Here is a 22,327-nt window from a genome sequence, read left to right on the forward strand (position 1 = left end):
GAGAGACTGAAAAATATGCATAAAAAAGTCTGGGTAAATAAAAGATGATATATGTCTATATGAGTGTAAATTCACTCAAAAAATAGATTTTACTTGAATTAATGTTACGTATGTATATACGTATGAATGTATGTATGTATGTATGTATGTATGTATGTATGTATGTATGTATGTATGTATGCATGCATGCATGCATGTACGTATGTATGTATGTATGTATGTATGTATGTATGTATGTATGTATGTATGTATGTATGCATGTAGGTAGGTAGGTAGGTAGGTAGGTAGGTAGGTAGGTATGTGTGTGTGTGTGCGTGCGTGCGTGCGTGCGTGTGTGTGTGTGTGCATGTATGTATGTATGTATGTCCCTAGATAGGTAGGTATATTTGTATCAATCCAAAATCCTGACCAAAAATAAAGATATATTACAATAAACTATATGGGCAAATCCATTACTGAATTTATATTATCCAAAAATGATATCGATCAATTGTTTCGGTATGATTTTGCCCACAATTTACGTTACTTCTTCAGGAAACTATATTCCCTGCCATATATTTTGCCCCATAGGTTTTGTTTATAACAAGAGATGAGTTTATCATCTTTAATCTTTATATGTTTTAAAATATTAAGAATTAGATTTATTTAATTCTCTTATACTAATTTGCATATCCAGTAACTTTTAGAATCTCATAATCGCGCAGTATTTTTCCATCCTGTAATGCTTCATACTGCACGACGCGTGTGTTTAAAAATAGTACCGTGTGATACGAACTACTTGTGATTGTAAACAATGTCTGCTCATGTAACAGACGTCGGAGCTATATAATTTGTTTTGGATGAACTAAAGATGATGTGTGGTCCATTTGAAAATAGCCGTCGAATGAGCGTGATATACGCTATGCCCACAATAAACGTGAGACACGCCTTAGTTCAAATACCATTCCGATCAATTAAACATTTATTTAGGTGAAATATTCATAACTATTCGCAAAAGGAATGGTTAAGACTATGACCCATGTTGGCAAGGGTCTATAAACATGGCACGAAAAAATTTTTCCACGTCAGTGCAAATACTAAATTGAAAAAATGCGACTGATGAAAGCGGGATTGGTAGGAAACCAAGAACCTCATATTCAGTAAGTCATGACGACGAAGAAATCTTGTTTCCGCTCGCCAAATGGTCTGTTACACCGCAGCTGCTTTGCAATTTTCCTTTTTTGATACAATGTCTGAATTTAGAGTAGGATAAAAGTCATGCGGGTCACGTAAATAGTTGTGGTCCCTCCAACAAAGAGCATGCAAATAACAGAGCACACACATATGCCATCTTTAGCTGGTAATAGCAATGGCAATATATATGCTTACCTTTTTGCATCTTGAATTTTCTCAGAATGTACTTTCTTAGTTGTTCCTATTAAGCAGAATTACATACGTTCCAACAGCTGACCCACACGGCGACATTGTTCTGTAATTTCAACCACATTTCCAACAGAAATCACATTTTATTTTTGTACTGCACTCATAACGAAATGAATGTGATATTCCATAGCAAACAATATTTAATTCTGTGTCATTTTGAGAATTGCAATTAAAAGAATTCATATATTTTCACATTATGATTCCACAAAGTCAATGACAGATCAGAAACACATGTACAGCTGCATCAAGGCCAGTCCATTCGTTGTTCCAGCCACTTGTACACCTTACGAATCTGACCCGGATAATAAATCCAGACCATTACATATAGAAAAGCAGCATTTATTTTGATCGACATAGAATAAAATCTTCCATTCCAAACCAACTAGAAAAGTTGTTTCAATGCGCATTTATTCAAAATATTACTCTAAATTTCAATTTTCAGCAGACGAAAACGAGATTTATGTTTTAAACGAATGGCTGATCGCCAGACCAGTTCAACCTACGATTGTGTATGTAATTTGGACTCCGGCATAAATTCAATTACTTTGTTTCTCGTAGTATGTTCTCCTTATTGTTCATCTAAAGTTAGAAAAGTAATATGAGAATATGAGAATATAATGAAAAGGTAACTGCATTTGTATGTGAAAATATGAACTCGTTTTTCTGAGTAATACTTTACTCCTAACGTTGTGCATTATTATATAAACGTTTTAAAGCGCAGGTTTAGGTTCAGATTTCAGATCAAATAGGTCTTTGTCAACATACATCTCCCTATCATGTGTATCCACGTACCATGGTATCCAGGTAATCATTTGTAAATGCCGTATAGATAGCTGGACCGTCATGTTTTCGTCGGCTTTGTGTCCTGGAAAAATCATCTGTTACAATTCACGTTTACCTTGGAATAGAACGGGTACACATTTATGTCATGGTTGAAGAGGGCAGGGGTGGGTGGACGGGGAAGCTTCGTCAATCTATAAAGTACTTCTTAACTCTATCAGCATTTGATAGCCAACTTAAAGTCTACCTCGAGATTTAAGATGATGGTGAGCTTTTCAGTATGTTTACAGTCTTTGTGGATAATCCATCTTGTACTCTGCAAAACTAATTTTATTTACTTCATAATATGGAATTCCATTGAGAACAATTAAATCTACGAATATTAAATACATATTAAATACCAACTCCTTTTTTATGACTGCATCATCGATGACTTTGGACATAATGCAGATTTATATTTCGAGCTCAATCTACAAAAGTCTCTCTTCAGTATCTCTTACAAAGTCTATATAGTTGTTTTTCTATCATAGACGGTGCTCTCTTCTGCCTGTGATATGTTTGTTGCCAGTCCTACTGTATGGACAGTTTCTGTGGTTTCCCATTTAGGTGGTTAGATATTTTCTACTATTTTCTAAAGTGATGGTCATTGAGGATTATAATTGCTGTCGGAAAAAAGGAAGTCCTTGCTTGTTCTTTTTAAAGGAATTTCCTAGTAACCATACTACATGGTTTATAACAAACCAATGTAGTAACATTACCCTGTTTCCAAGCACATACGTTTTGTGATCTCCATAACATGATGTAGTACCAATACTACACAGCATTCCACCACATGAAGAAACGGGACCCTATATCCAGGCACTGACTTTGTAATCTCCAAAACATGATACAGTAACAATACTATAACTTATGTACTGATTATACTACATAGCTCTCCTACTATCCCCCAAACCCATGTAGCAACATTACTCTATTTCCAATCACTGATTTTATGATCTCCAAAACCTGATGTAGAAACAATTCTACATAGCCATCCCTCACAAAATCATATAGTAACGTTACCCTATTTCTAAACAGTGATTTTGTGTTTTCCAAAACCTGACGTAGTAACAATACTACATAGCTATCCCCCAAACCCATGTAGTGACATTACCATATTTCCAAGCACGGATCTGTGATCTCTGAAACCTGATGTAGTAACAATACTACATAGCTGTCCCCCAAACCCATATTGTGACATTACCATATTTCCAAGCACTGTCTGAAACCTAATGTAGTAACAATACTACATAGCTATCGCCCCAAACTCATATAGTAACATTACCCTATGTCGAGGTGCTGGTTTTGTGATCTCCAAACCCTGATGTAATAAAAATACTACATTGTATATCACCAAACTCATGTACCAGTAGTAGCATTGCTCTTTTTCAAGGTAATTGGTTATTTTATGATCTTCAAAATACCACATTGATCCCTAAACACATGTAGTAATAATAATCTTTCTCCAGATGACAGTGCAATACTGATTTTGTAATCACCAAAACCTTATGTAATAACAATACCACATAGCTATACTCCAAAAACATGTAGTAACATTACCAAATTTCCAGGTCGCACTTTAAACTGTTTTGTGACCACCAAAACCTGACGTAGCAATAATTCTTAGCTATCGCTCCAAACCCATGTAGTCATATTATGCTATTTCCAGGTGACAGTGAAAATATCATTTGCGATCACCAAAATCTGCTTTAGTAACAATACTATACTACTATCTCCCAAACCCATGTAGTAATATTACTCTGTTTCTAGGTGAGAATGTAAAACAGCTTTTGTGATACCCAAACCTGATGTGGTAACAAGACTAAACTAATAATTACTAAACTCACCTAAAACAAATTAATACACTCCCAGCAAACAGTGCTACATTGAGTTTGTGATCTCCAAACTCTGCTGTAGTAAGAATACTGCAAACTGGTAACACAAAAATCATGCAGTAATATTTTAATATTTCCATGTGAAAGAGAACCACTCATTTTGTGACCTCCAAATTCCTGAGGTAGCAACAACACTATATTGGTAAACCCAGAACCCATATAGTAATATTACCCTGTTTCCAAGGTAACAGTATAATACTGAGTATGTGATCTCCAAATTAATACTACAATGATTCAAATCAATGTAGTAGCTTGACCATATAATTTTCTTGGTGAGAGCGGAACACTGTCTTCTCAAAAACCTGATGGAGTAATTTTGCTACAAGAATGAAGTTTAATGATATGTATTAATACTTCAACGATTTTTGTTAATAAAGTAAAATGACTACATTGTTACTCCTGAAACCCTTCCTGTCTTTATATTTTTGCTGCTGATGATTTACTACTTTGTTAATATCAAACACTTAGTTCCAAACGTCGCCCTCACACCTTACAGAAACATCGTCACACAACTGGAAATATTCAAACCAGTTTGGAATAAATCTTTTCAGTTCGTTTTGGGCAAACACAGCACTCAGTGTTTAGAATCGGTGAAGAATAGCTGTTTTTCAGTAGATAAATAAACTAAAGAACTTATCTTGTTTGAAGGACATATCAAGGCCAATGCTATTAGAATGGGTAATATGAATTACATATTTGTGATCTTACACGAATTTGTGAATGAAATTCCTATATGTGCCTCCTTTCTCTACATCTACAAAGCACACTTATATATATAATAATGGATTACGTAGTACATATTATGCTTATCTATTGGTATGATTGTGTCCACATGCATGTATGTATGTCCAAATATGCATCTAGAAAATACTTCTAATAAGAATTAATGCAAATGTTTCTCAAGCGATAGTTTTATATTCATCATTAAGAAATGAATAACGCTGCTTATGTCAGCACAAACAGTTTGAACGAAAATATATTTGATTTGCGATTGTGCTTAGAGAATAGATCATAAATTGTAACATGCTAGGTATCACTCCACTTAGGAGTGATATGGTTTATATACACGCATATATGTCTTAAAATGCAACTTTTTTAAGGTCTCTTACACCAAAAATTGTTATAGTCAATTAACTTCTGATCAACAACCGCATGTCTTAAGAATACAATATTCTCACTTTCCAGAGACTACAGCTTATCTATCAGTCTGACTGTCTTTCTATATGTCATTGTTCTAGTGCTCCTTATTATATAAAGAAACCTTAAAACAGAACGGCGTGATTATGTGCCATTAAAGAATGTACATTCCTTGGATTAACGTCACTGTCTTTAATTGTATTTGACATACATTATATTGTTATTTATAACATGGACTGGTGTATAATTCACATTGCTGTACTGTCGAATTCATTTTAGTTTTTGAAATTCCAGCTGAACCTATGCATGAAACGGATCATCGTAATTCGGTTACAAGGTCAACAACTTATATTGTTCACATATTTTCATAGAAACAAATGTTTGAGACGATTCTGCTGAATTAGGCATGCTGGTTGAGTAAAATTATAGCTAAACCTGCTAAAACGAGCACCTGCATATGAAGACAACACGTTTAATAAAAACTATGTTAAATAGACTCTAATTCATAAAAAAGAACACATTTATATTCAGATAAGGACCAGCTATTGCTAACGACAAACCTTATCCGGGCTTCTCAGCTTTTTGTATATGTAAAGAGCAAAGAAGTTAAGGTGAAATTTAAAGATAACATTGTCAATTCAGACACGGAATACACGAATTATACTCGCAAAAGTAAGTTGCGCCTTTCCGTATTTCTATTCGTGTACTACATATATTCAAAGGTTTGGATTAATTCCAAAAACGACGATAACAAGGCTTGAACACAACTTGAACATACATACATACATACATACACACATTTTCCCATGCACATTCAAAACAAACATGTACGGCCAATAATTATGTAAATAAATATTGTGAATGTTTTGGGCTTGAAATTTTAAAATAGCAAGTTCAAGTACAAAATGTTAACAAATGTGTAAAATAAATGCAAGGAGGTTGTAATTGCCTGAACATCTAATTTGATCACGTACATATCTCAACAAAGTCTGAAAAGTCTACACCATGTGCCCTGCACAGTTACACAGGAACAACTGCATACTCTCACAGCAACACATTTGTCTCTGTAGCAATTATAGTCTATTCGATTCCAGCAAACTGATACTGATAGCGCAGAAATATGATAGCCTTCATGTCCTCAAGTCCAGTAATTGGGTCTCTCATAAAGGCAAACGGATATCCGTTTTCTGGTCATTTCTGAAACTTTATCCTCGGAGAAGTGAGACTGCAGAGCAAAATGAAGCCCAAACATAAGTGGGAGATAAAAGACAATGTTTTTATTTCCAAAAACATCTTTGTTTTCATGAGAGAAAAAAAGAAATTACAGATATCTGCAGCAGCAGTTAGATAACATGTGAAGTTATAATTTCATGTCATCATATTAGAATAAATTGATTTTATAGTTCCTTTTAATCTGATAGCTAGGTTTTAGTTTCTTATATAACCTTTAGAAAAAATAATAATAATGAGGACTTTGTTTAGCGCCTAATCTTTAGAAGCTCCAAGCGCTTCACAACATTAGACAACATCTATAAGATAAAAAAACATAATAATATTATTACAAAAACAAACACCATAAAATAAGAAAAACATTAATAAAAAAATAAAAAACATGCTGAGAATATTTCAGGTAGGAAACATTATTAGGTCTTTAAGTTTGTTCTTGCAGTCGAAATAAGTGAGTTTTGAGAGCCCTCTTGAATGTGATGACTGTCTCTTTGTGTCTACGTTCAGTAGGCAAATTCATTCCACGTTGCAGGCCCCTGGTATGCAAAAGAACGTTGTCCATATGACTTTGTTTTCATACTTGGAATAATGAGTATACGATTGTCAGAAGAGGAGCGTAAGTATCCTGCTAGTGCGTACACATGGGTGAGATCGGATAGGTATGTTGGACTAGAGTCCGACAGTGAAATGTAGCACAGAGAACACATTTTGTGTTCAATTCTGGATCGAATGGATAGCCAGTGTAGGGTACAGAGCAGCTGGGATGTGTGTTCTGATCGTGGAACTCTAAGTATGATCCGAGCAGCTGTGTTTTGAACTTTTTGAAGTTTCTGGAGTAGATATTGAGATGTACCAGACAGAATTGAGTTACAGTAGTCCAGTCTTGAAAGTGCTAATGATTACACAAGTGTTTTAGTGGCATTAACTGAAAGATATTTGCGAATTGAGCTTATGCGTCTCAGCTCAAGATATGCAGCCTTGCATATGTGCATGACATGTTGGTGCAATGTGAGAGTACTTTCCAGAGTAACACATAGGTTTCATACTGATTGTGTGAATTTAATGTTCGCGTTGCTGATATTTATTGTTTGAGGTAAAGGATGTGAATGAGAATGTCTTTGTGTTGTGATCAGAATGGCCTCAGTTTTATCATCCTTCATCTGCAGCTTGTTACATGTCATCTAATGATTTCACATCAGAAATGCACCTCTCTACACCTTGGATGGTAGCATCAACTTCAGTTGGGTGACTAGATTTGTATATTTGGGTGTCATCAGCGTACAAACGGTGAGACACTGGATGATGATCTATGACACTTGAGAGCGACTGAGTGTACAAAATGAAGAGAACAGGTTCAAGAACAGACCCCTGTGGAACACCACAACATAGATCAACTGGGCTGGAGTGTATTCCATTTGCAGATACAATTTGTGTCCTGTTGACCAAGTAGGACTTGAACCACAGTAAGGCTGTATCATGAATGCCAAATACATGCTGGAGACGGTGAAGTAATATATCATGGTTTATTGTGTCAAATGGTGCAGACAAATCATGCAGGGTGAGGACTGTAATCTCTCCGCTATCCAACGCAGAGAGAATGTCATTAACTACTTTTAGAAGATTAGTTTCAGTACTGTGGCAAGGGCGATATGCAGATTGTATATTGCCGTAAAGACTATATGAATTTAGATGAGATACAAGCTGGGATAGAACAACCTTTTCTAAGATCTTTTATATGAATGGGAGATTAGCGACTGGCCGGTAGTTCTTTAAATCGTTATGGTCTAGTGTTGGTTTCTTAAGCAGAGGCTTTACAATGGCAGTTTTGAAAAATGATGGGAATTCTCGGATGAGAGAGAGGTATTAATAACATATTGTATAAAGTAATTTCCAAAAATACAATTGAAATCAAACAGGATGACATAAGTTAGTGAATCATTTTCTTTTACATGAGGATGAATATGTTATATTAGATTTTCCAAGTCATATTCGTTTAGCATTTTTAAATATAATTCTAAACAGTATATTTGATTAGCGATATCAATTATGTTAGTAAAATGTATTGACTATAACCAGGCTGAAGATTTTGCTTAAAATCAATAACGCCACTGTAGTTGAAAGTAAATATGCATTCATTGCATTCTATAAATTAATTTGCTTTATTTTGACAGTAGTAACACAATAAGAGGCCCAAGAAGACCTCCTACCACTCATTTGTCTTACTTTAGTCTAAAAGACAGATAACTGCATATTCTGGGTAACATGAATGATATTCTCCATTTGATGATAACCACACGTTTGTACGAGTGCTTTTTAGAAGCCCAGGCTTAATATAATATTCATTGTGCATGCAATGTGAAGCACTCCTACCACATTTTTATTCACATTGGAGGTTTTTGAGGAGAATTAATTAAAATAATATCTTACATATGCTATGAATACTGGATATTGGAAGAAAGATCGCATAGGCACAAAGTTTGTAGAAATTGTTCTTCAGTAAATTCCAGGAAAACTGATGGATTAGTGTTAGAAATGTCACAATGGCGCTGGTACTTTTTACCTCTGTGAAACGTCACACGTAGTGATATTAGTTTCTAAAAATGGCTATTCGGACAAGGCGAACCGACGTAATGGCGTTCAGTCTTCTTTTTCGTGTTATTGTCTTTACTATTGTTCTTACTGAAAACCATATACCAGGCGTTAAATTTGTTCATCCGAAAATAGATGTGCATTCCAATATTCTGTTAACAGTGGTGCTTAAGCCTGAAGATTGTATAAATCACATAGTCAAATTTGATGAATTTAAGAACACTATAATACGCAAATTGCTTGCATTTCATCACCGATAGATATACCTTGAATATTTTGAAAAGTAAATTCCAAGGGAACCGCCAGCCTCACCCCCAATTAAATAATGTCGATGAAGTATTATTATATATGATTCATGTTTTAACATGCACATAGACAGGGATGTAAGTAGAAAAGTGAATATTTCTTATATTTTGTTTAGTGCACAAAATTACTCTGCTTAGTTGATGTGATATTATGCATGCAGAATTGATGTTTGTTTTGTTTGATTGTTTGTTTCTTTATTTTTGCTTGTTTTGTTGTTTTGTTTTTTTTCTTTTCTTCTGTATTATGCATTAGTGATTTTATTAACCATTTCCGATTCTGATTTGTTAGTCGGTAACAAAGTTATGAAAATAGGAGAGAAAATTTACGTTTATTTCAATGTCCGTTTTACAAACAAATCGTAACTGTGAATGACAGTTTAGAACATATAAGAATGCACTATGGTCATTAGAGTTATGTTGTTCAAAAGAGCAGTACTGGTTGAGTATATTTATACTACGTGATTAATACATTTCCTTAATTAATATATATATATATATATATATATATATATATATATATATATATATATATATATATATATATATATATATAATTAGCAGATATTGAAAAGGTTACAGCATTTGTATGGGATAATATGAACGAGCTTTTTGGATGGAAATACTGCACCAATTCATATTTTCCCATACAAATGCAGTAAACTTTTCAATATATGCTCATTTTCTTATTCTACCTAGGGCGTAATGATATAAACAAAATTAGACTACATGAAACAAAGTAATCGAATGTATGTCGTATTCCAAACTATATACACAACAGCAGATTCATCATTACACAGCAACAACATTATTAATGCGCACATAACTCCGCCCAGATACGTTTGAACTTAGTCGCGCCAATGTGGGTATGTGCGAAAGCTTGCCATTAGCTTCTCGTGGGTCGGTGGTTCTTTCTTCTGTTTTCCCAGGGTCATCCTCCACCATTTATACTGGCCGCCATGTATAGCCTACCTTGTGCTGAAAAATGGTGTTAGACCCTTCATCAACAACAACAACGTGCTGTAGTTTGCTTCTTTACAAACATCGAATCTCACACTGCTAACCATTACTCTCAACAGCAATGTACATTATTCAGTTTAGAGCGCCACAATGCTTAGGTATCTCTTTGTGCTTCGATCATGCAAAGGAAGCTTATCGTGGTCTTGAGGATGATAAACTTGATATAGGAATGACATCTTTCTTGTATCCAGAAGTGATTTCAAAATAAAGTCGATAAACACTCAGAACATTCTTGTATATGACATAAAGTTATAAGCTTCGAATGGAATTTTCCTATTCTACAGTCATATGATGGGTTCTATCATTACTACAGTGAGCATGGTGATTAGCAATGTTGACTTGGGAAGGTAGTCACAGTTGATAATCAGTACAGTAATATTACTATGTGTGTGTGTGTGTGTGTGTGTGTGATTCGCATTCATAATGTATATTTAACAATTTTTCAGTCATATCGCTACCATGTCTGCAGTGTGGCAGTTTACAGTGATGTCTAGCAATGGGGCATCATGCCGCAGACATGAAACATGATGTCCCACCCAGTTACATTATACTGACACCATGCCGACCAGTTTTAACACTAACATCTTAATGCTGAGCGCCTATCAAGGTAGCTGTTAGTACCATTTGTATAAATCTCTGGTATAACTCAGCCAGGGTTCGAACCTGTGACCTCTCACATCTGAGACGATTGCCTATCCACTTAGACCACCGGAATGGGAATAATACTATTAAAAAGGGATTCGCAAATAGTAACATAATATTAATATTAAATACAAAGATAATGTCGTATAAGAAAGACAACACTGAATTTTCTTTTATATTCTGGAGGCAGTGTGAGGCATAGCTGTAATAATCTTACTATCTCATACCTTTTTAAATGACAATATGAGTTATAGACTGTTGCCATGAAAATAGAGTAATGTTACTATGTGGGTTTGGGTGATAGGTGGAGAGCTATGTCGTATTGTTACTACACCATTTGTAATATTGTTACTACATCAGGTCTTGGAGATCATGATGTCAGTGCCTGGAAACAGGGTAATGTCAGTACACGTACATGGGTTGATGAGTTCGCTATGTAGTATTTCTACTACATCAGGATTTGGAGCTCAAAATATCAGTGCCTGGAAATAGAGGAATATTACTACATGGTTTGGGGGATAGCTATATAGCATTGTTACTACATTAGGAATTGGAGAACACAAAATCAGTGCTGGGTAATAGGCAATGTTACTACATGGGTTTTGTGGGATGGTCTGTAATGGCTACACAGTATTGTTACTACTTCAAGATTTGGAGGTCACAAATCAGCGCCTGGACATATGGTAAAGTTAATACATGGGTTTGGGGGATAGCATTAGAGCTTCGTATTATTGTTACTACATTAGTTGTAGTATTGTTACAGCATCAGGTTTTGGAGATCACAAAATCAGTGCCTGGCATAGGCAATGTTAATACATGGATCTGGAGCATAGCATTAGAGCAATGCATTATTATTGCTACATCCGTTATAGTATTGTTACTGCATCAGGTTTTGTAGATCGCAAATCAGTGCCTTCAAAAAGGGTAATGTTACTACATGTGTTTGGTTGATATCATTAGAGCTATGTAGTATTGTTACTACATCAGTTGTAGCATTGTTATTACATCAGGCTTTGCAGATCACAAAATCAGTTCTGGGAAATAGGGTAATGTTACTACATGGGTTTGTGGAATAGCAGTAGAATTATGTATTATTATTACTTCATCAGTTGTAATATTGTTACAGCAACAGGTTTTGGAGATCACAAAATCAGTGCCTGGACACAAAGAAATGCTACTACATGGATTTTGGAATCAATAATGTAGTATGGATACTATAGTCAAATTCCCTTAAAAAGGACATGAAGGCGATTCCTTGTTTATTCTGACAGCCCTTGTAAATAATAGCTCGCGGGATTAAAACCAGTTTTTCCGAAATATCTACGTAGATCTGACTGTTATTGTCTTGTTTAACCTGTGCATATTTCCAACACATATTCTCTATATTCTTCTCAGACTGAAGTACTGTATTATAAAACCAGAGTATGTTGATAAGGCTTTCAAGTGTTGCTTCACCTTTCGATATTGTCTCGATATAATTTTCAGACACTGGTTTCTAAGCAAATCGCACTTCTCTTCACGCTTTAGTTGAATTTGTTTGCTTCCGGCAACCTTTATCAAATTCATGCCCAATGTCCAAATTGATAGAAAATCGTATTTGATCAAAACAATCCTAATAGAATTTGGCTCATCCTTTGACCCATTGCTCTTTGTTGTTTTATGTTAATAAATGATTTACACAGAATATTGCATAGTTCATTTAGCGTAAAATTTATGAAACATCACTATTTTCATTTATCTCAGGTTCCCTGAGGAAGACATTCATCAGCTTTAGATCGCACAAGACATTAATTAAAGTATATTTGTTGGACTGATTGATGATAATACCATCAATGCATGATTCATACACTGACGTAATCTTGAACATGGCTTGACTACGTTTTCTTCGTTCACATTCTTGATAATGAAATGTATATGCAGACTCAAAATCAAATCATGGGGCATTTATTATAAGTGTAAATTTGGTTTCCTGCCAAGTTTTGAATACAGAAACGTAACTAGTGTGCTCTTTCTATATGTTGTTGTATATTCTAGAAATTAAAGATAAATATTTTCAATAAGCTTTTTATTTTTTGAGTCCCAACTCACGCCACCCCAAATTTTCAATCGCATGGCAAGATAGATATTCGCAAGAAGAGCAGCTTCCTTTTGGATTACACAAGTGACAAAAGCAAATTATTTATATGAACTCGTACTTGGTTGTAAGAAGTAGAGACATGATCGCAATTTTGTATTTATAGCACTATACCTGAATACGCTGTAAACAAAATAACTAGTCATCCATGTTATTCAGTAGTCAAATATACGCTGGCCTGCTAATTGATATGAACAAATGCTTTGTTAACTCAATAACCCAACCCAACCCCACATCGTCCTTTGAATAACTAAATGTACAGTAGGTAATGCCTATCAGGTCTCATATTATTTAAAGTGTGGTCGAACAACTTTTATTATTATCTGAAAATTAGTTTGTATGCCTCTGTCAGCATCAACAGAACTTGTTGTTGTTGTAGGGTTTACCGCCATTGTTCAGCACACGATAGGCTATATTAATGGTGGAGAAAGAACCCAGAAAAAAACCGAAAATAACAAATGACCCACGGGAAGCTACTGGCAAGCTTTCTCACATACCCACATTAGCCGAATCCGAGACTCGAACCCACAACAGAACTTGAAAATAGACTCTGGTTAATATTGTTGTAATGTAATCATGCCGGCAAGATCTACATGGTTGTTCTCCAACTACATTCGTTATTATTTGCAGATTTAGGAAAACAATTATTTTGTTGTCTAGAATTTTTTAATGCAGCCGGTACATAAAATACATTGGAGTGAAATTTACTAATCCTGAACCGTTACCCATTTCCTGTCCAGCACAACAAAATAAATTAGAACAGCAAAAATAAATATATTTAGTGTCTGTAAAACCAAACTATATTGACAGACTAAAATCTCAAAGGAATTATTTACAAAATTATCATCCCCATCCATGCATTATGTACATGACAGCTCTTTAACAAATAATATATATTACTAATATATATTATTATTATAATATATTACTTATAAATATTATAAATATTATGCAAGTGTAAACGTTCAAGTCAGACAGAGGTGTAGAACGCACTTTAATCAAAATTCCGCTACTAATCGGACACCGTGGTTTGTAGATCACTGGTTCTTTTAGTGCCAAAAGACTTACTGGTAGGTTTTAGTAAGAGACAAATAAATAATAAAAATATATCAAAAAGACTACCATTATGCTATAACATTTCTAAAACTTGACTTTGGAGAGATATCTGATTTAATTTAATAATATCTAACAATACTGCAACACTGCATTATGTTTGTACGAGTAGCACTGAACGCTGTTTTGGGTTCATGAATTATGCAAGTAGGTAGGTAGATAAGTTGGAAGGTAGGGAGGTATTTTAGCGTATATGTAATATGCATGCATGTAGCATTAATACGTACGTATTTGTTCTTCGTTCTTCTTTTAGTGCAGTGTATTATTCATCTCATTGTTCTTTTACTTGCACATTTAATCGTTTCAACAGGATTGCATATGCTTGTCATACACCTACTGTTTGAACCACTCTTATACAGTACACAATTACTACTGAAGCATCAATATGCTAAATCAGCTAACAATATGTATAATGTTACTCTGAGTTCCTTTACCCACCCACCCCTTTGATGTTTTAATTTTCAGGTCTGTCTTGGTATTATGTTCGAAACGTTGTGAGATATATCTGATATTTAATTATGTTATGCTCAGTTTACAAGTTGCCTTTCTATTCCGTATATTCCCAGATATTTTGGTCTTCAATTTGCCTTTACTTACCTTAAAAATCCTCAGTTAGAAGTCCATTTCTCAGCAACAATTTCTTCATTACATTAGCCAACAAACCTCGACCAGGAAGTATGGTTTCTTGAGGGGAACATTCCATATAAATCGCCAAGCAGATAGCGAGTGTTAGCACGACGTAGATAACAATTTAATCTTTGCTTGTAGTTTATTTCACAGGTAATAAACGACAATAATATTGTGAAGATTTATGGTAAATGGCGGGTTAAAGCTTTTAACATTTGTGTACTTAGACATTTGTTTTAAAACTACGAGTAACCAAAAACAGAGACTTGACGATTTAAGCTCGTTGCTACATATCAGCACATAACCAAACTCTTCACCACAGCTTTAGCAGTAAATTTTCACATGTTTAATTTTATATAATACATAGCTTAACGTGGTGTCTCTAGTTTAACTTAACAGGCAAAAATAGCATGACGTCGATCAGTAACTGTTCACACCTTTGGGCTCAACCATCTCCATACCTCATATTTAATGGTCAATTAAACATATTCAGGTGTGATACTCTAGCTATCGTTTGTAAACAGTACTTGTCACGCTACATAACTGTGATGAGATTTATTTGTTGAGCCCGATCAAAGGTGTAAAATTTAATTAACGACTACGAACTATACAAATAAAGTCTGGTTTAATGACTTTTTCTCTGGACGGAGATTGAATACGCTTGACTTGGATTTGTCTTGCCTGGTCTAAAATTATAATCTACGATTCTACCAGAGATATCTCAATACTTAAATATATATATATATATATATATATATATATATATATATATATATATATATATATATATATATATATATATATATATATATATATATATATATATATATATATATATATATATATATATATATATATATATATCAATCTGTGAATTTGCTATTTTATAAATGTAATTGTGATTATTACAAACAGATAGATGAGGGATGGCATGTTCTGCCACGTTGCGAAGAACACAAGAATATTTGCTAGTCACAAAGTCTTAGAAAAACCGTAACTTATTTAATGTCATAATGTCACTACAATTTTGGGTTGTACATACGAAAAGGAAAGTTTAAAGTCACTGATAATTTGGGAATTGTTTCCATTCTATCGTCAACATCATCGTTTTGTCATCGGCAACATCATCGACATAATATTAAAGGTAACTTACTAAGATCCAATAATCTTAAATGCCACCCAGGGTATACTATATCTGAGCATCCATGGAGAAACCATTTTGCTTCTATCTTGCTAACTAAAATAATGTAAGTGCATCTATAAACCAACCAATAGCAAGACAAATTCTTTTTCTCAAAGCATTATTGTACCGCCTTTCAAGTTAAATCGTTTTAAATTAGTATTTGGTTATCGATGTATTTGGGTACAAGGTCATTTGTGCCGAGGCAATTGGAATAAAGTGAATTTCCCAATGACACGGAATGGTACCTTCACTCTTTCGGTTGCTATTTTTTTCAAGCTCACCAAATGTGACTCCTACTTCGATTAGGCGTCTTTTATTATAGGCAAGATAATAGGACATACAGATGTATTATACATATGAGAGCCTGAAGGTATTGATAAACTTTGGTATACTGTAAAATGCTTTATTTTCTAGGGTTTTAAATTTCTTGGTTTACATAAGAATTACATATTCGTGGCTACCCAATTTCGTAGATCTATCATTTACCCCCGCGAACAAAAAAGCATTTGTATCTGTATACGTTTATTAGTATACCAGCAATCTACGAGCAAAGACATTTAATCGTTACTGCAGTAATGAAGTTCAGTAATCAAGTTATTTATTAATAACATCTGTCGTAAATTTCCACACATAATTGTACTAACACATTAATTCCACTATTGCAAGTAATTAGGTGAGCAGACCGTTTTAAAGCCCGTCATTAAAGCATAATGACTATAAAAATTGCAAGCTTACCAACATCGCCGTATGGGACATCTTTGTCGATGAGTGACCTTGATCGTGTGGTAAAACCTAAATCCGTAAAGATCGGGTGAGTAGTTATTAATGCACGTATTTGTGTTAACTGGTGCAGAAGATATTGTTGCAAAATACAACTTCATGAGGTATTTCTACAAGGTTGATTGATGAGTTAAGTGAACTGGAGGACAGTAGCAATGAACATGCTAATTAGGTCTCAGTTGACCTGAAAGCATTTACCCTTCAGTCAAGTCACGCAAAGTGGCTTATATACACACATGACAAAGTAGCACTTCGGTAACACCTGATTCAAATGGACTTTTTAAAATGGCCTTAATCTGCTAGTTGTTTAATTAGCACTTAGTTGTGCAAACATGATATCATAAATGGGAATATTGTGTGCTTTTGGTAAATAAAGAAGGACATCTGCTTATATTAGTATGCTGCACACCAGGTAGCAATGCCAATCTTGTACACAATTGTCATATTCTTGACACTTTCGCATTCGAATCAAATTGTAATCAATTAGCTTCACTGTTCGTCGGCATGTATGTACTTATCCTAATATATGGTTCACATTCTCAGCAGCTTAGATATCCGTTGTATTACAATAACGAAAGAACAGTGGATCCTTTTCAATTGCATATGTTGAGGAAGGTTGATGAGTGTCGGCCAGCTTGATATTTCGATGTGACTTCAAATTATTTTCCGTTATATGCCAGCATGCCAGTAATTATTTAACTAAGGCATCTCGGGCGAGTTTCCTTTGCAGGCCAACCGGTTGAAATTGCACGCATAGTCAAGGATGAATATTAGCGTGGCACATTACAGCCACTATCGCATTTGCCGTTTATGTTCACCAACACAGATTTCCAGAATATAAGTTGCATAAGCGCATTGATATCTGCAAGATGATTCCAAGCAAATATAAACCAGAGAAGCCTCTTGATTATGCTTGCAGCCACTATACAACTACTATTCAGGTAGCTGATGGAGAGACAGAAAACACTGTAGTATCGTCGTCAAGACTCGCTGAAGGTATCTGTTCAAACGCTTGTGCTTTTAGTTTTACGAGTCTAGGCTCTTAAAAATATAACAGAAAAGTGTGAAGACCACAAGCTTTGTAAAATTTAACACATAATTTATTTCCATAGACTATCAAGAGAAAAATGAGGAAAAAGAACTTACGGTTTTACGAATCAAATCCAGAATAATCCATGAATTAAAAAATACAAGTCCTAGTAATAAAAAGTCCTAAATGAAATCGCGATGAAATCCAAAACGGAAGACGATGACGTCTGTTGTAACCTTCGAAGTGGAAGTGTGCAAGAATTAATTTAGAGCACTTCAGTATTTCCAGGGAAAATAATCACTTGAAATCCAATAATTTGAAGAAAATAAAATCTCAACCAAAACTTGTCACAACAACACAACTTAACGCGTCAGACTTTTAAAGCCCACTGACTACTTCTTTACAAAACATTAGGTATAAGGCTAACTTAAGATGCAAACGAGATTTCCAGATGGGGGTCAAGAGTTCAAGCTTCCAGAAGAAATGGAAGTTTTATACATTAACTCCACGTCGTCCATGTATGACCTTTCTACTCTGAGAAAGAATTTTTAAAAACAGTTGTTTACTAAAACTGCCACTGATTTTGAATAAAGGTCAGGAACTAGGTCAGCATTATATATAATGTCTCTATTATTATTTGTTTACGTCAAAAATAAGAAATAAAAAAATAAATCAGAACAAAGTAACATTACAATAGCATGTAATAAAAAAATATTTGTAGAAACTAACAAACAATTAAATAAACTAAATGTACATAAGATTAGCGAAATTGATCCAACAACAATAAACTTACTTCCCCCGGAGACATGATTGTGACAACGAGGGCACGTATTAGTTTTATAAGGTCTGTCATTGCTGGATCAGTGATGGTTACTTTGGAATTGATAGAAATGTTCGCTATCACTAACACATCAAGGGTGCATACAGAGGAAACTGCACAAGGCTTATGCAGTGTATGATTAGGAATTTTCGCTAAAAAACTATGAATCCTTGTTCTCCTTCATCATCTGCATGGGTACAGTTACAACCTAAATAAAAAATGAGTCTCAATAGCAACGATTAAGTTTCATCTCCAACAATATGGAAAATACATGTTTCGTTTGGGACAACTGCAGTTCATGAATGCTAGCCTAAACAAACTCGTACGCTTTCTTTCAGCGAATGGATACGACCATTTAAAACTAGCTCACCGGTTCAATGAATGTGTCACAGAAATCTATCCCTGCTAGTACATTAGCAACTGGAACAAATATGATGAAACAAAATTACAATCCGTCGTTTCCTTTCATTCACTCTCTCGCAAAGGTATTTCTGCCAATAGTGATGCACACGCCTACAACGTCTAAGCCACTGTTCGTTCTCAGAATCTCGGTGACTATCACAAGATGTATTATCTGACCGAGCAGCTGTTGCTCGCAGATGTTTTGGTGACATTTCGTGATACAGCCATGCATGAGTACAAGCTCAAACACGCGCAATACTTATCATTAAAGCAAACGGTCTGTCAACCCATGGTCGAGATGGAATGGCTCACTTTCAGTGACCGTCATCTATTTAGGACTTCATGGCTAGATTCTATGGCAAGTCACAGTTATGCCATGGCTACCTGTCCGCTAGTGGACGGATCAAACAGCTGCACCATGTGCCTTTATAACATTATTTTAAACGTACAGACTTATCAAGTGAAAAACTCTATGAACTAAACAAACCTTAGCCAAAACACAATGGGATGTTTAAGATGGCGACCTAATGTTAATTTCTCGCTTGGCTCCAGAGTGCTAATCCCATGTTAATCTTTCCTCGAGACCCAGAAACTGTTTACCTTGTTTAGTATGAAGATCCCAGAAGACATATCTCTCCGCATTATACTACTAATACGTCAAACATCATAGTCATGACTATGTGAAATAAAAGTTATTGACCTGTCACTTTGTCAAGTGGACCAATGAAGATACTATAATCAAACTTCAAAGGATAACTGATTGTGCAAAATCGGTTTTATTGAATGTAAAATTTGTTGAAAATTATGTAATTAGCAAGGAGCATATTTTATTTTCTTTTCCTCTATCGTTAGTTTTACTAAATCAAGTACATCGCATATGAGTATACTCTTCACCTGTGAAAGCAGTAACAGTTCGTACCGTAACTTTTCAAGTTACGTGACAAGTTGTAAGTCGTTTAAAAGTGACAGGACGGTGTATTAGATAGTTACTAAGTTAAAAGATAAGTTGATGTTTATTTAATTTTATATTATTAACTGTATACTTTAATATGATCGTCTTCTCTGATTTTATTCAGTTCATTCGCACACAAACAAACACTGTACTGCAAAAACAAATTGCCAGACCAACCTATCTGTGATAGACTTTGTCACATCACACCTATGCCATTCATGGTTTCTCAAGAAGCATACTGTATAGACGAAATCTTTGAAATTAATATGCCAGTTCTTCTGCAGATTTCACCAGAGGTTTGGCGTACATTTCATTAATTTAGTATTTTATCCAAAGCATAAATGGATGTCTTAGTTGGTTTTCCTATAAGTAAGTAATATGTCATGAAAAATTGTGTTTTGGTCCACTAATATGACCCCTACTTCAAGATCAAGGTTAGCCGATGAAAATTATGTGTAACTTACCATTATCCTTTCCCTAGATATAAATTTTGAACAGCGGAAGATATTCCCATGAAATGTAAGTCAACACAATCCATCATAGTAACAGATTATATCTTGCATCGCCATGCCCTTCATCAAAAGCTCAAGGTCACAAAAATAAAATTAAAGTAGGTGACCAACATCTTTGTCATAAAAAGTAACTTTTGCCTTTGTCCTAACTGTACCTTTTGAAACCCTACAAACATTTTAATGAGTCCTTTTCAATGTTCACATGGTATGATAGTTTTTACATAATATAGAAAGGCCACATGATCAGAGTTCAAGGTCAAAGTGCAAAATTTGTGATGAGGTGGGCGTATAATGTGCTATTTGCGGTACTTCTGAAGCGTTTGGTCTTTGACCTCGATACATTTAAATATTTTATATTTTATGTTTATGGCTTACATGTCGAATAAGCAAAGGCCTAGTTTATTTCCAGTCTGCATACATTGTGTCTCAACCATCAGTTTCTATCTTCCATATGATTATACACAACTTCCTCTTCCCTTATACATCTTTGGCAAATAGTACTGTTTGGTTTATTATTGTCATTAAGCATGAGACCTAACTATTCACACTATGCTAAAACAATATTTTAGACAGACAGTTAGTTGGATAAATAGATAAATAGCGAGATAGATAGACAGACAAACTGACAGACAGACAGATAGATAGATAGGTAGATAGTCTTATAAAATGTTACTGTAAGTGGTCATGTTAAAGGAAAAGCGCATCTATTACTGAACTCTTCAGTCTTCATATGGATTGTGAAGTGTTTAAATTCAGTATATTTTAATTGGCTTTCTTTTCTGAATTTATTTTAGTGTCAAACTAAATTACTGTAAAACAAAGTTAAATTTCAAATTTTCTCAATACAATTTCAAAAAATACATAATTGTTCTGTATAAACACAATGCCTTTACTGAAAAAAGCACAATGTTCGCAATTAAACGATATCCTTATGGAGAATATTCGGTCTGCGTCCAACTGGTGAGTATTGACTTACTATTTTCTTTTCGTAAGTGAAAGTTTCTACATTATTATTTTTTTGTTGCAGATTTTATTGTTGAATAAGAATTATTGAAAACAGAAGGATATAGCACGGGTATAATATTGCGGTGTCTTTTTATGGAGATCGAGTTTGAAAAATCGATAAAATTGTACACCGGTAGATTATTAATCAACGGATCAATACATATATCTAAATTTGACAAAACATCAAAATAAAAGTTGGCCAGAACTTTATATAGCACCTCAAAACACAATAATTTATCTTACTAGTGGAAGAGTCCATTAATGTCCTACTATGGCTCTGAGCCTCCTCTGGATCTAAGTCTGAACGTATTACCAGCGTAACTTGGCTTCCGGTTCAATAAACCATTGAATAATTAATTTCCGGAGGCGACTGACCAAAACACCAGAATTCAGAAATTTATAATCAGCATTAGGTATCATGAGGCTACTGACAAGAAATGGAGCAGGAAAAGTTATTTCAGAGTATACAGCAACAACAGTCATCAGAAATAAATGCGACATAATTTTTCCAATCCGACGTAAAACTAGATCTTCAAAATGTCTCTGATTTCAGTTTTATATACGTATTCCCAGCAAATATATATTTATAAATTACGACCCTAGAATATCAGTCTTTGGAACCTTAGAACTGTGGAACATTTTGCTTATTTGTTAGCAATTTGGTTAATAGATACACCATACAAAAATCAAGCAATTATGACGCATGGAACAAAACA

This window comes from Sinohyriopsis cumingii, chromosome 5 (genome assembly GCF_028554795.1).
Source record: "Sinohyriopsis cumingii isolate HCF-2022 chromosome 5, ASM2855479v2, whole genome shotgun sequence".
NCBI classification, from domain to species: Eukaryota; Metazoa; Mollusca; class Bivalvia; order Unionida; family Unionidae; genus Sinohyriopsis; species Sinohyriopsis cumingii.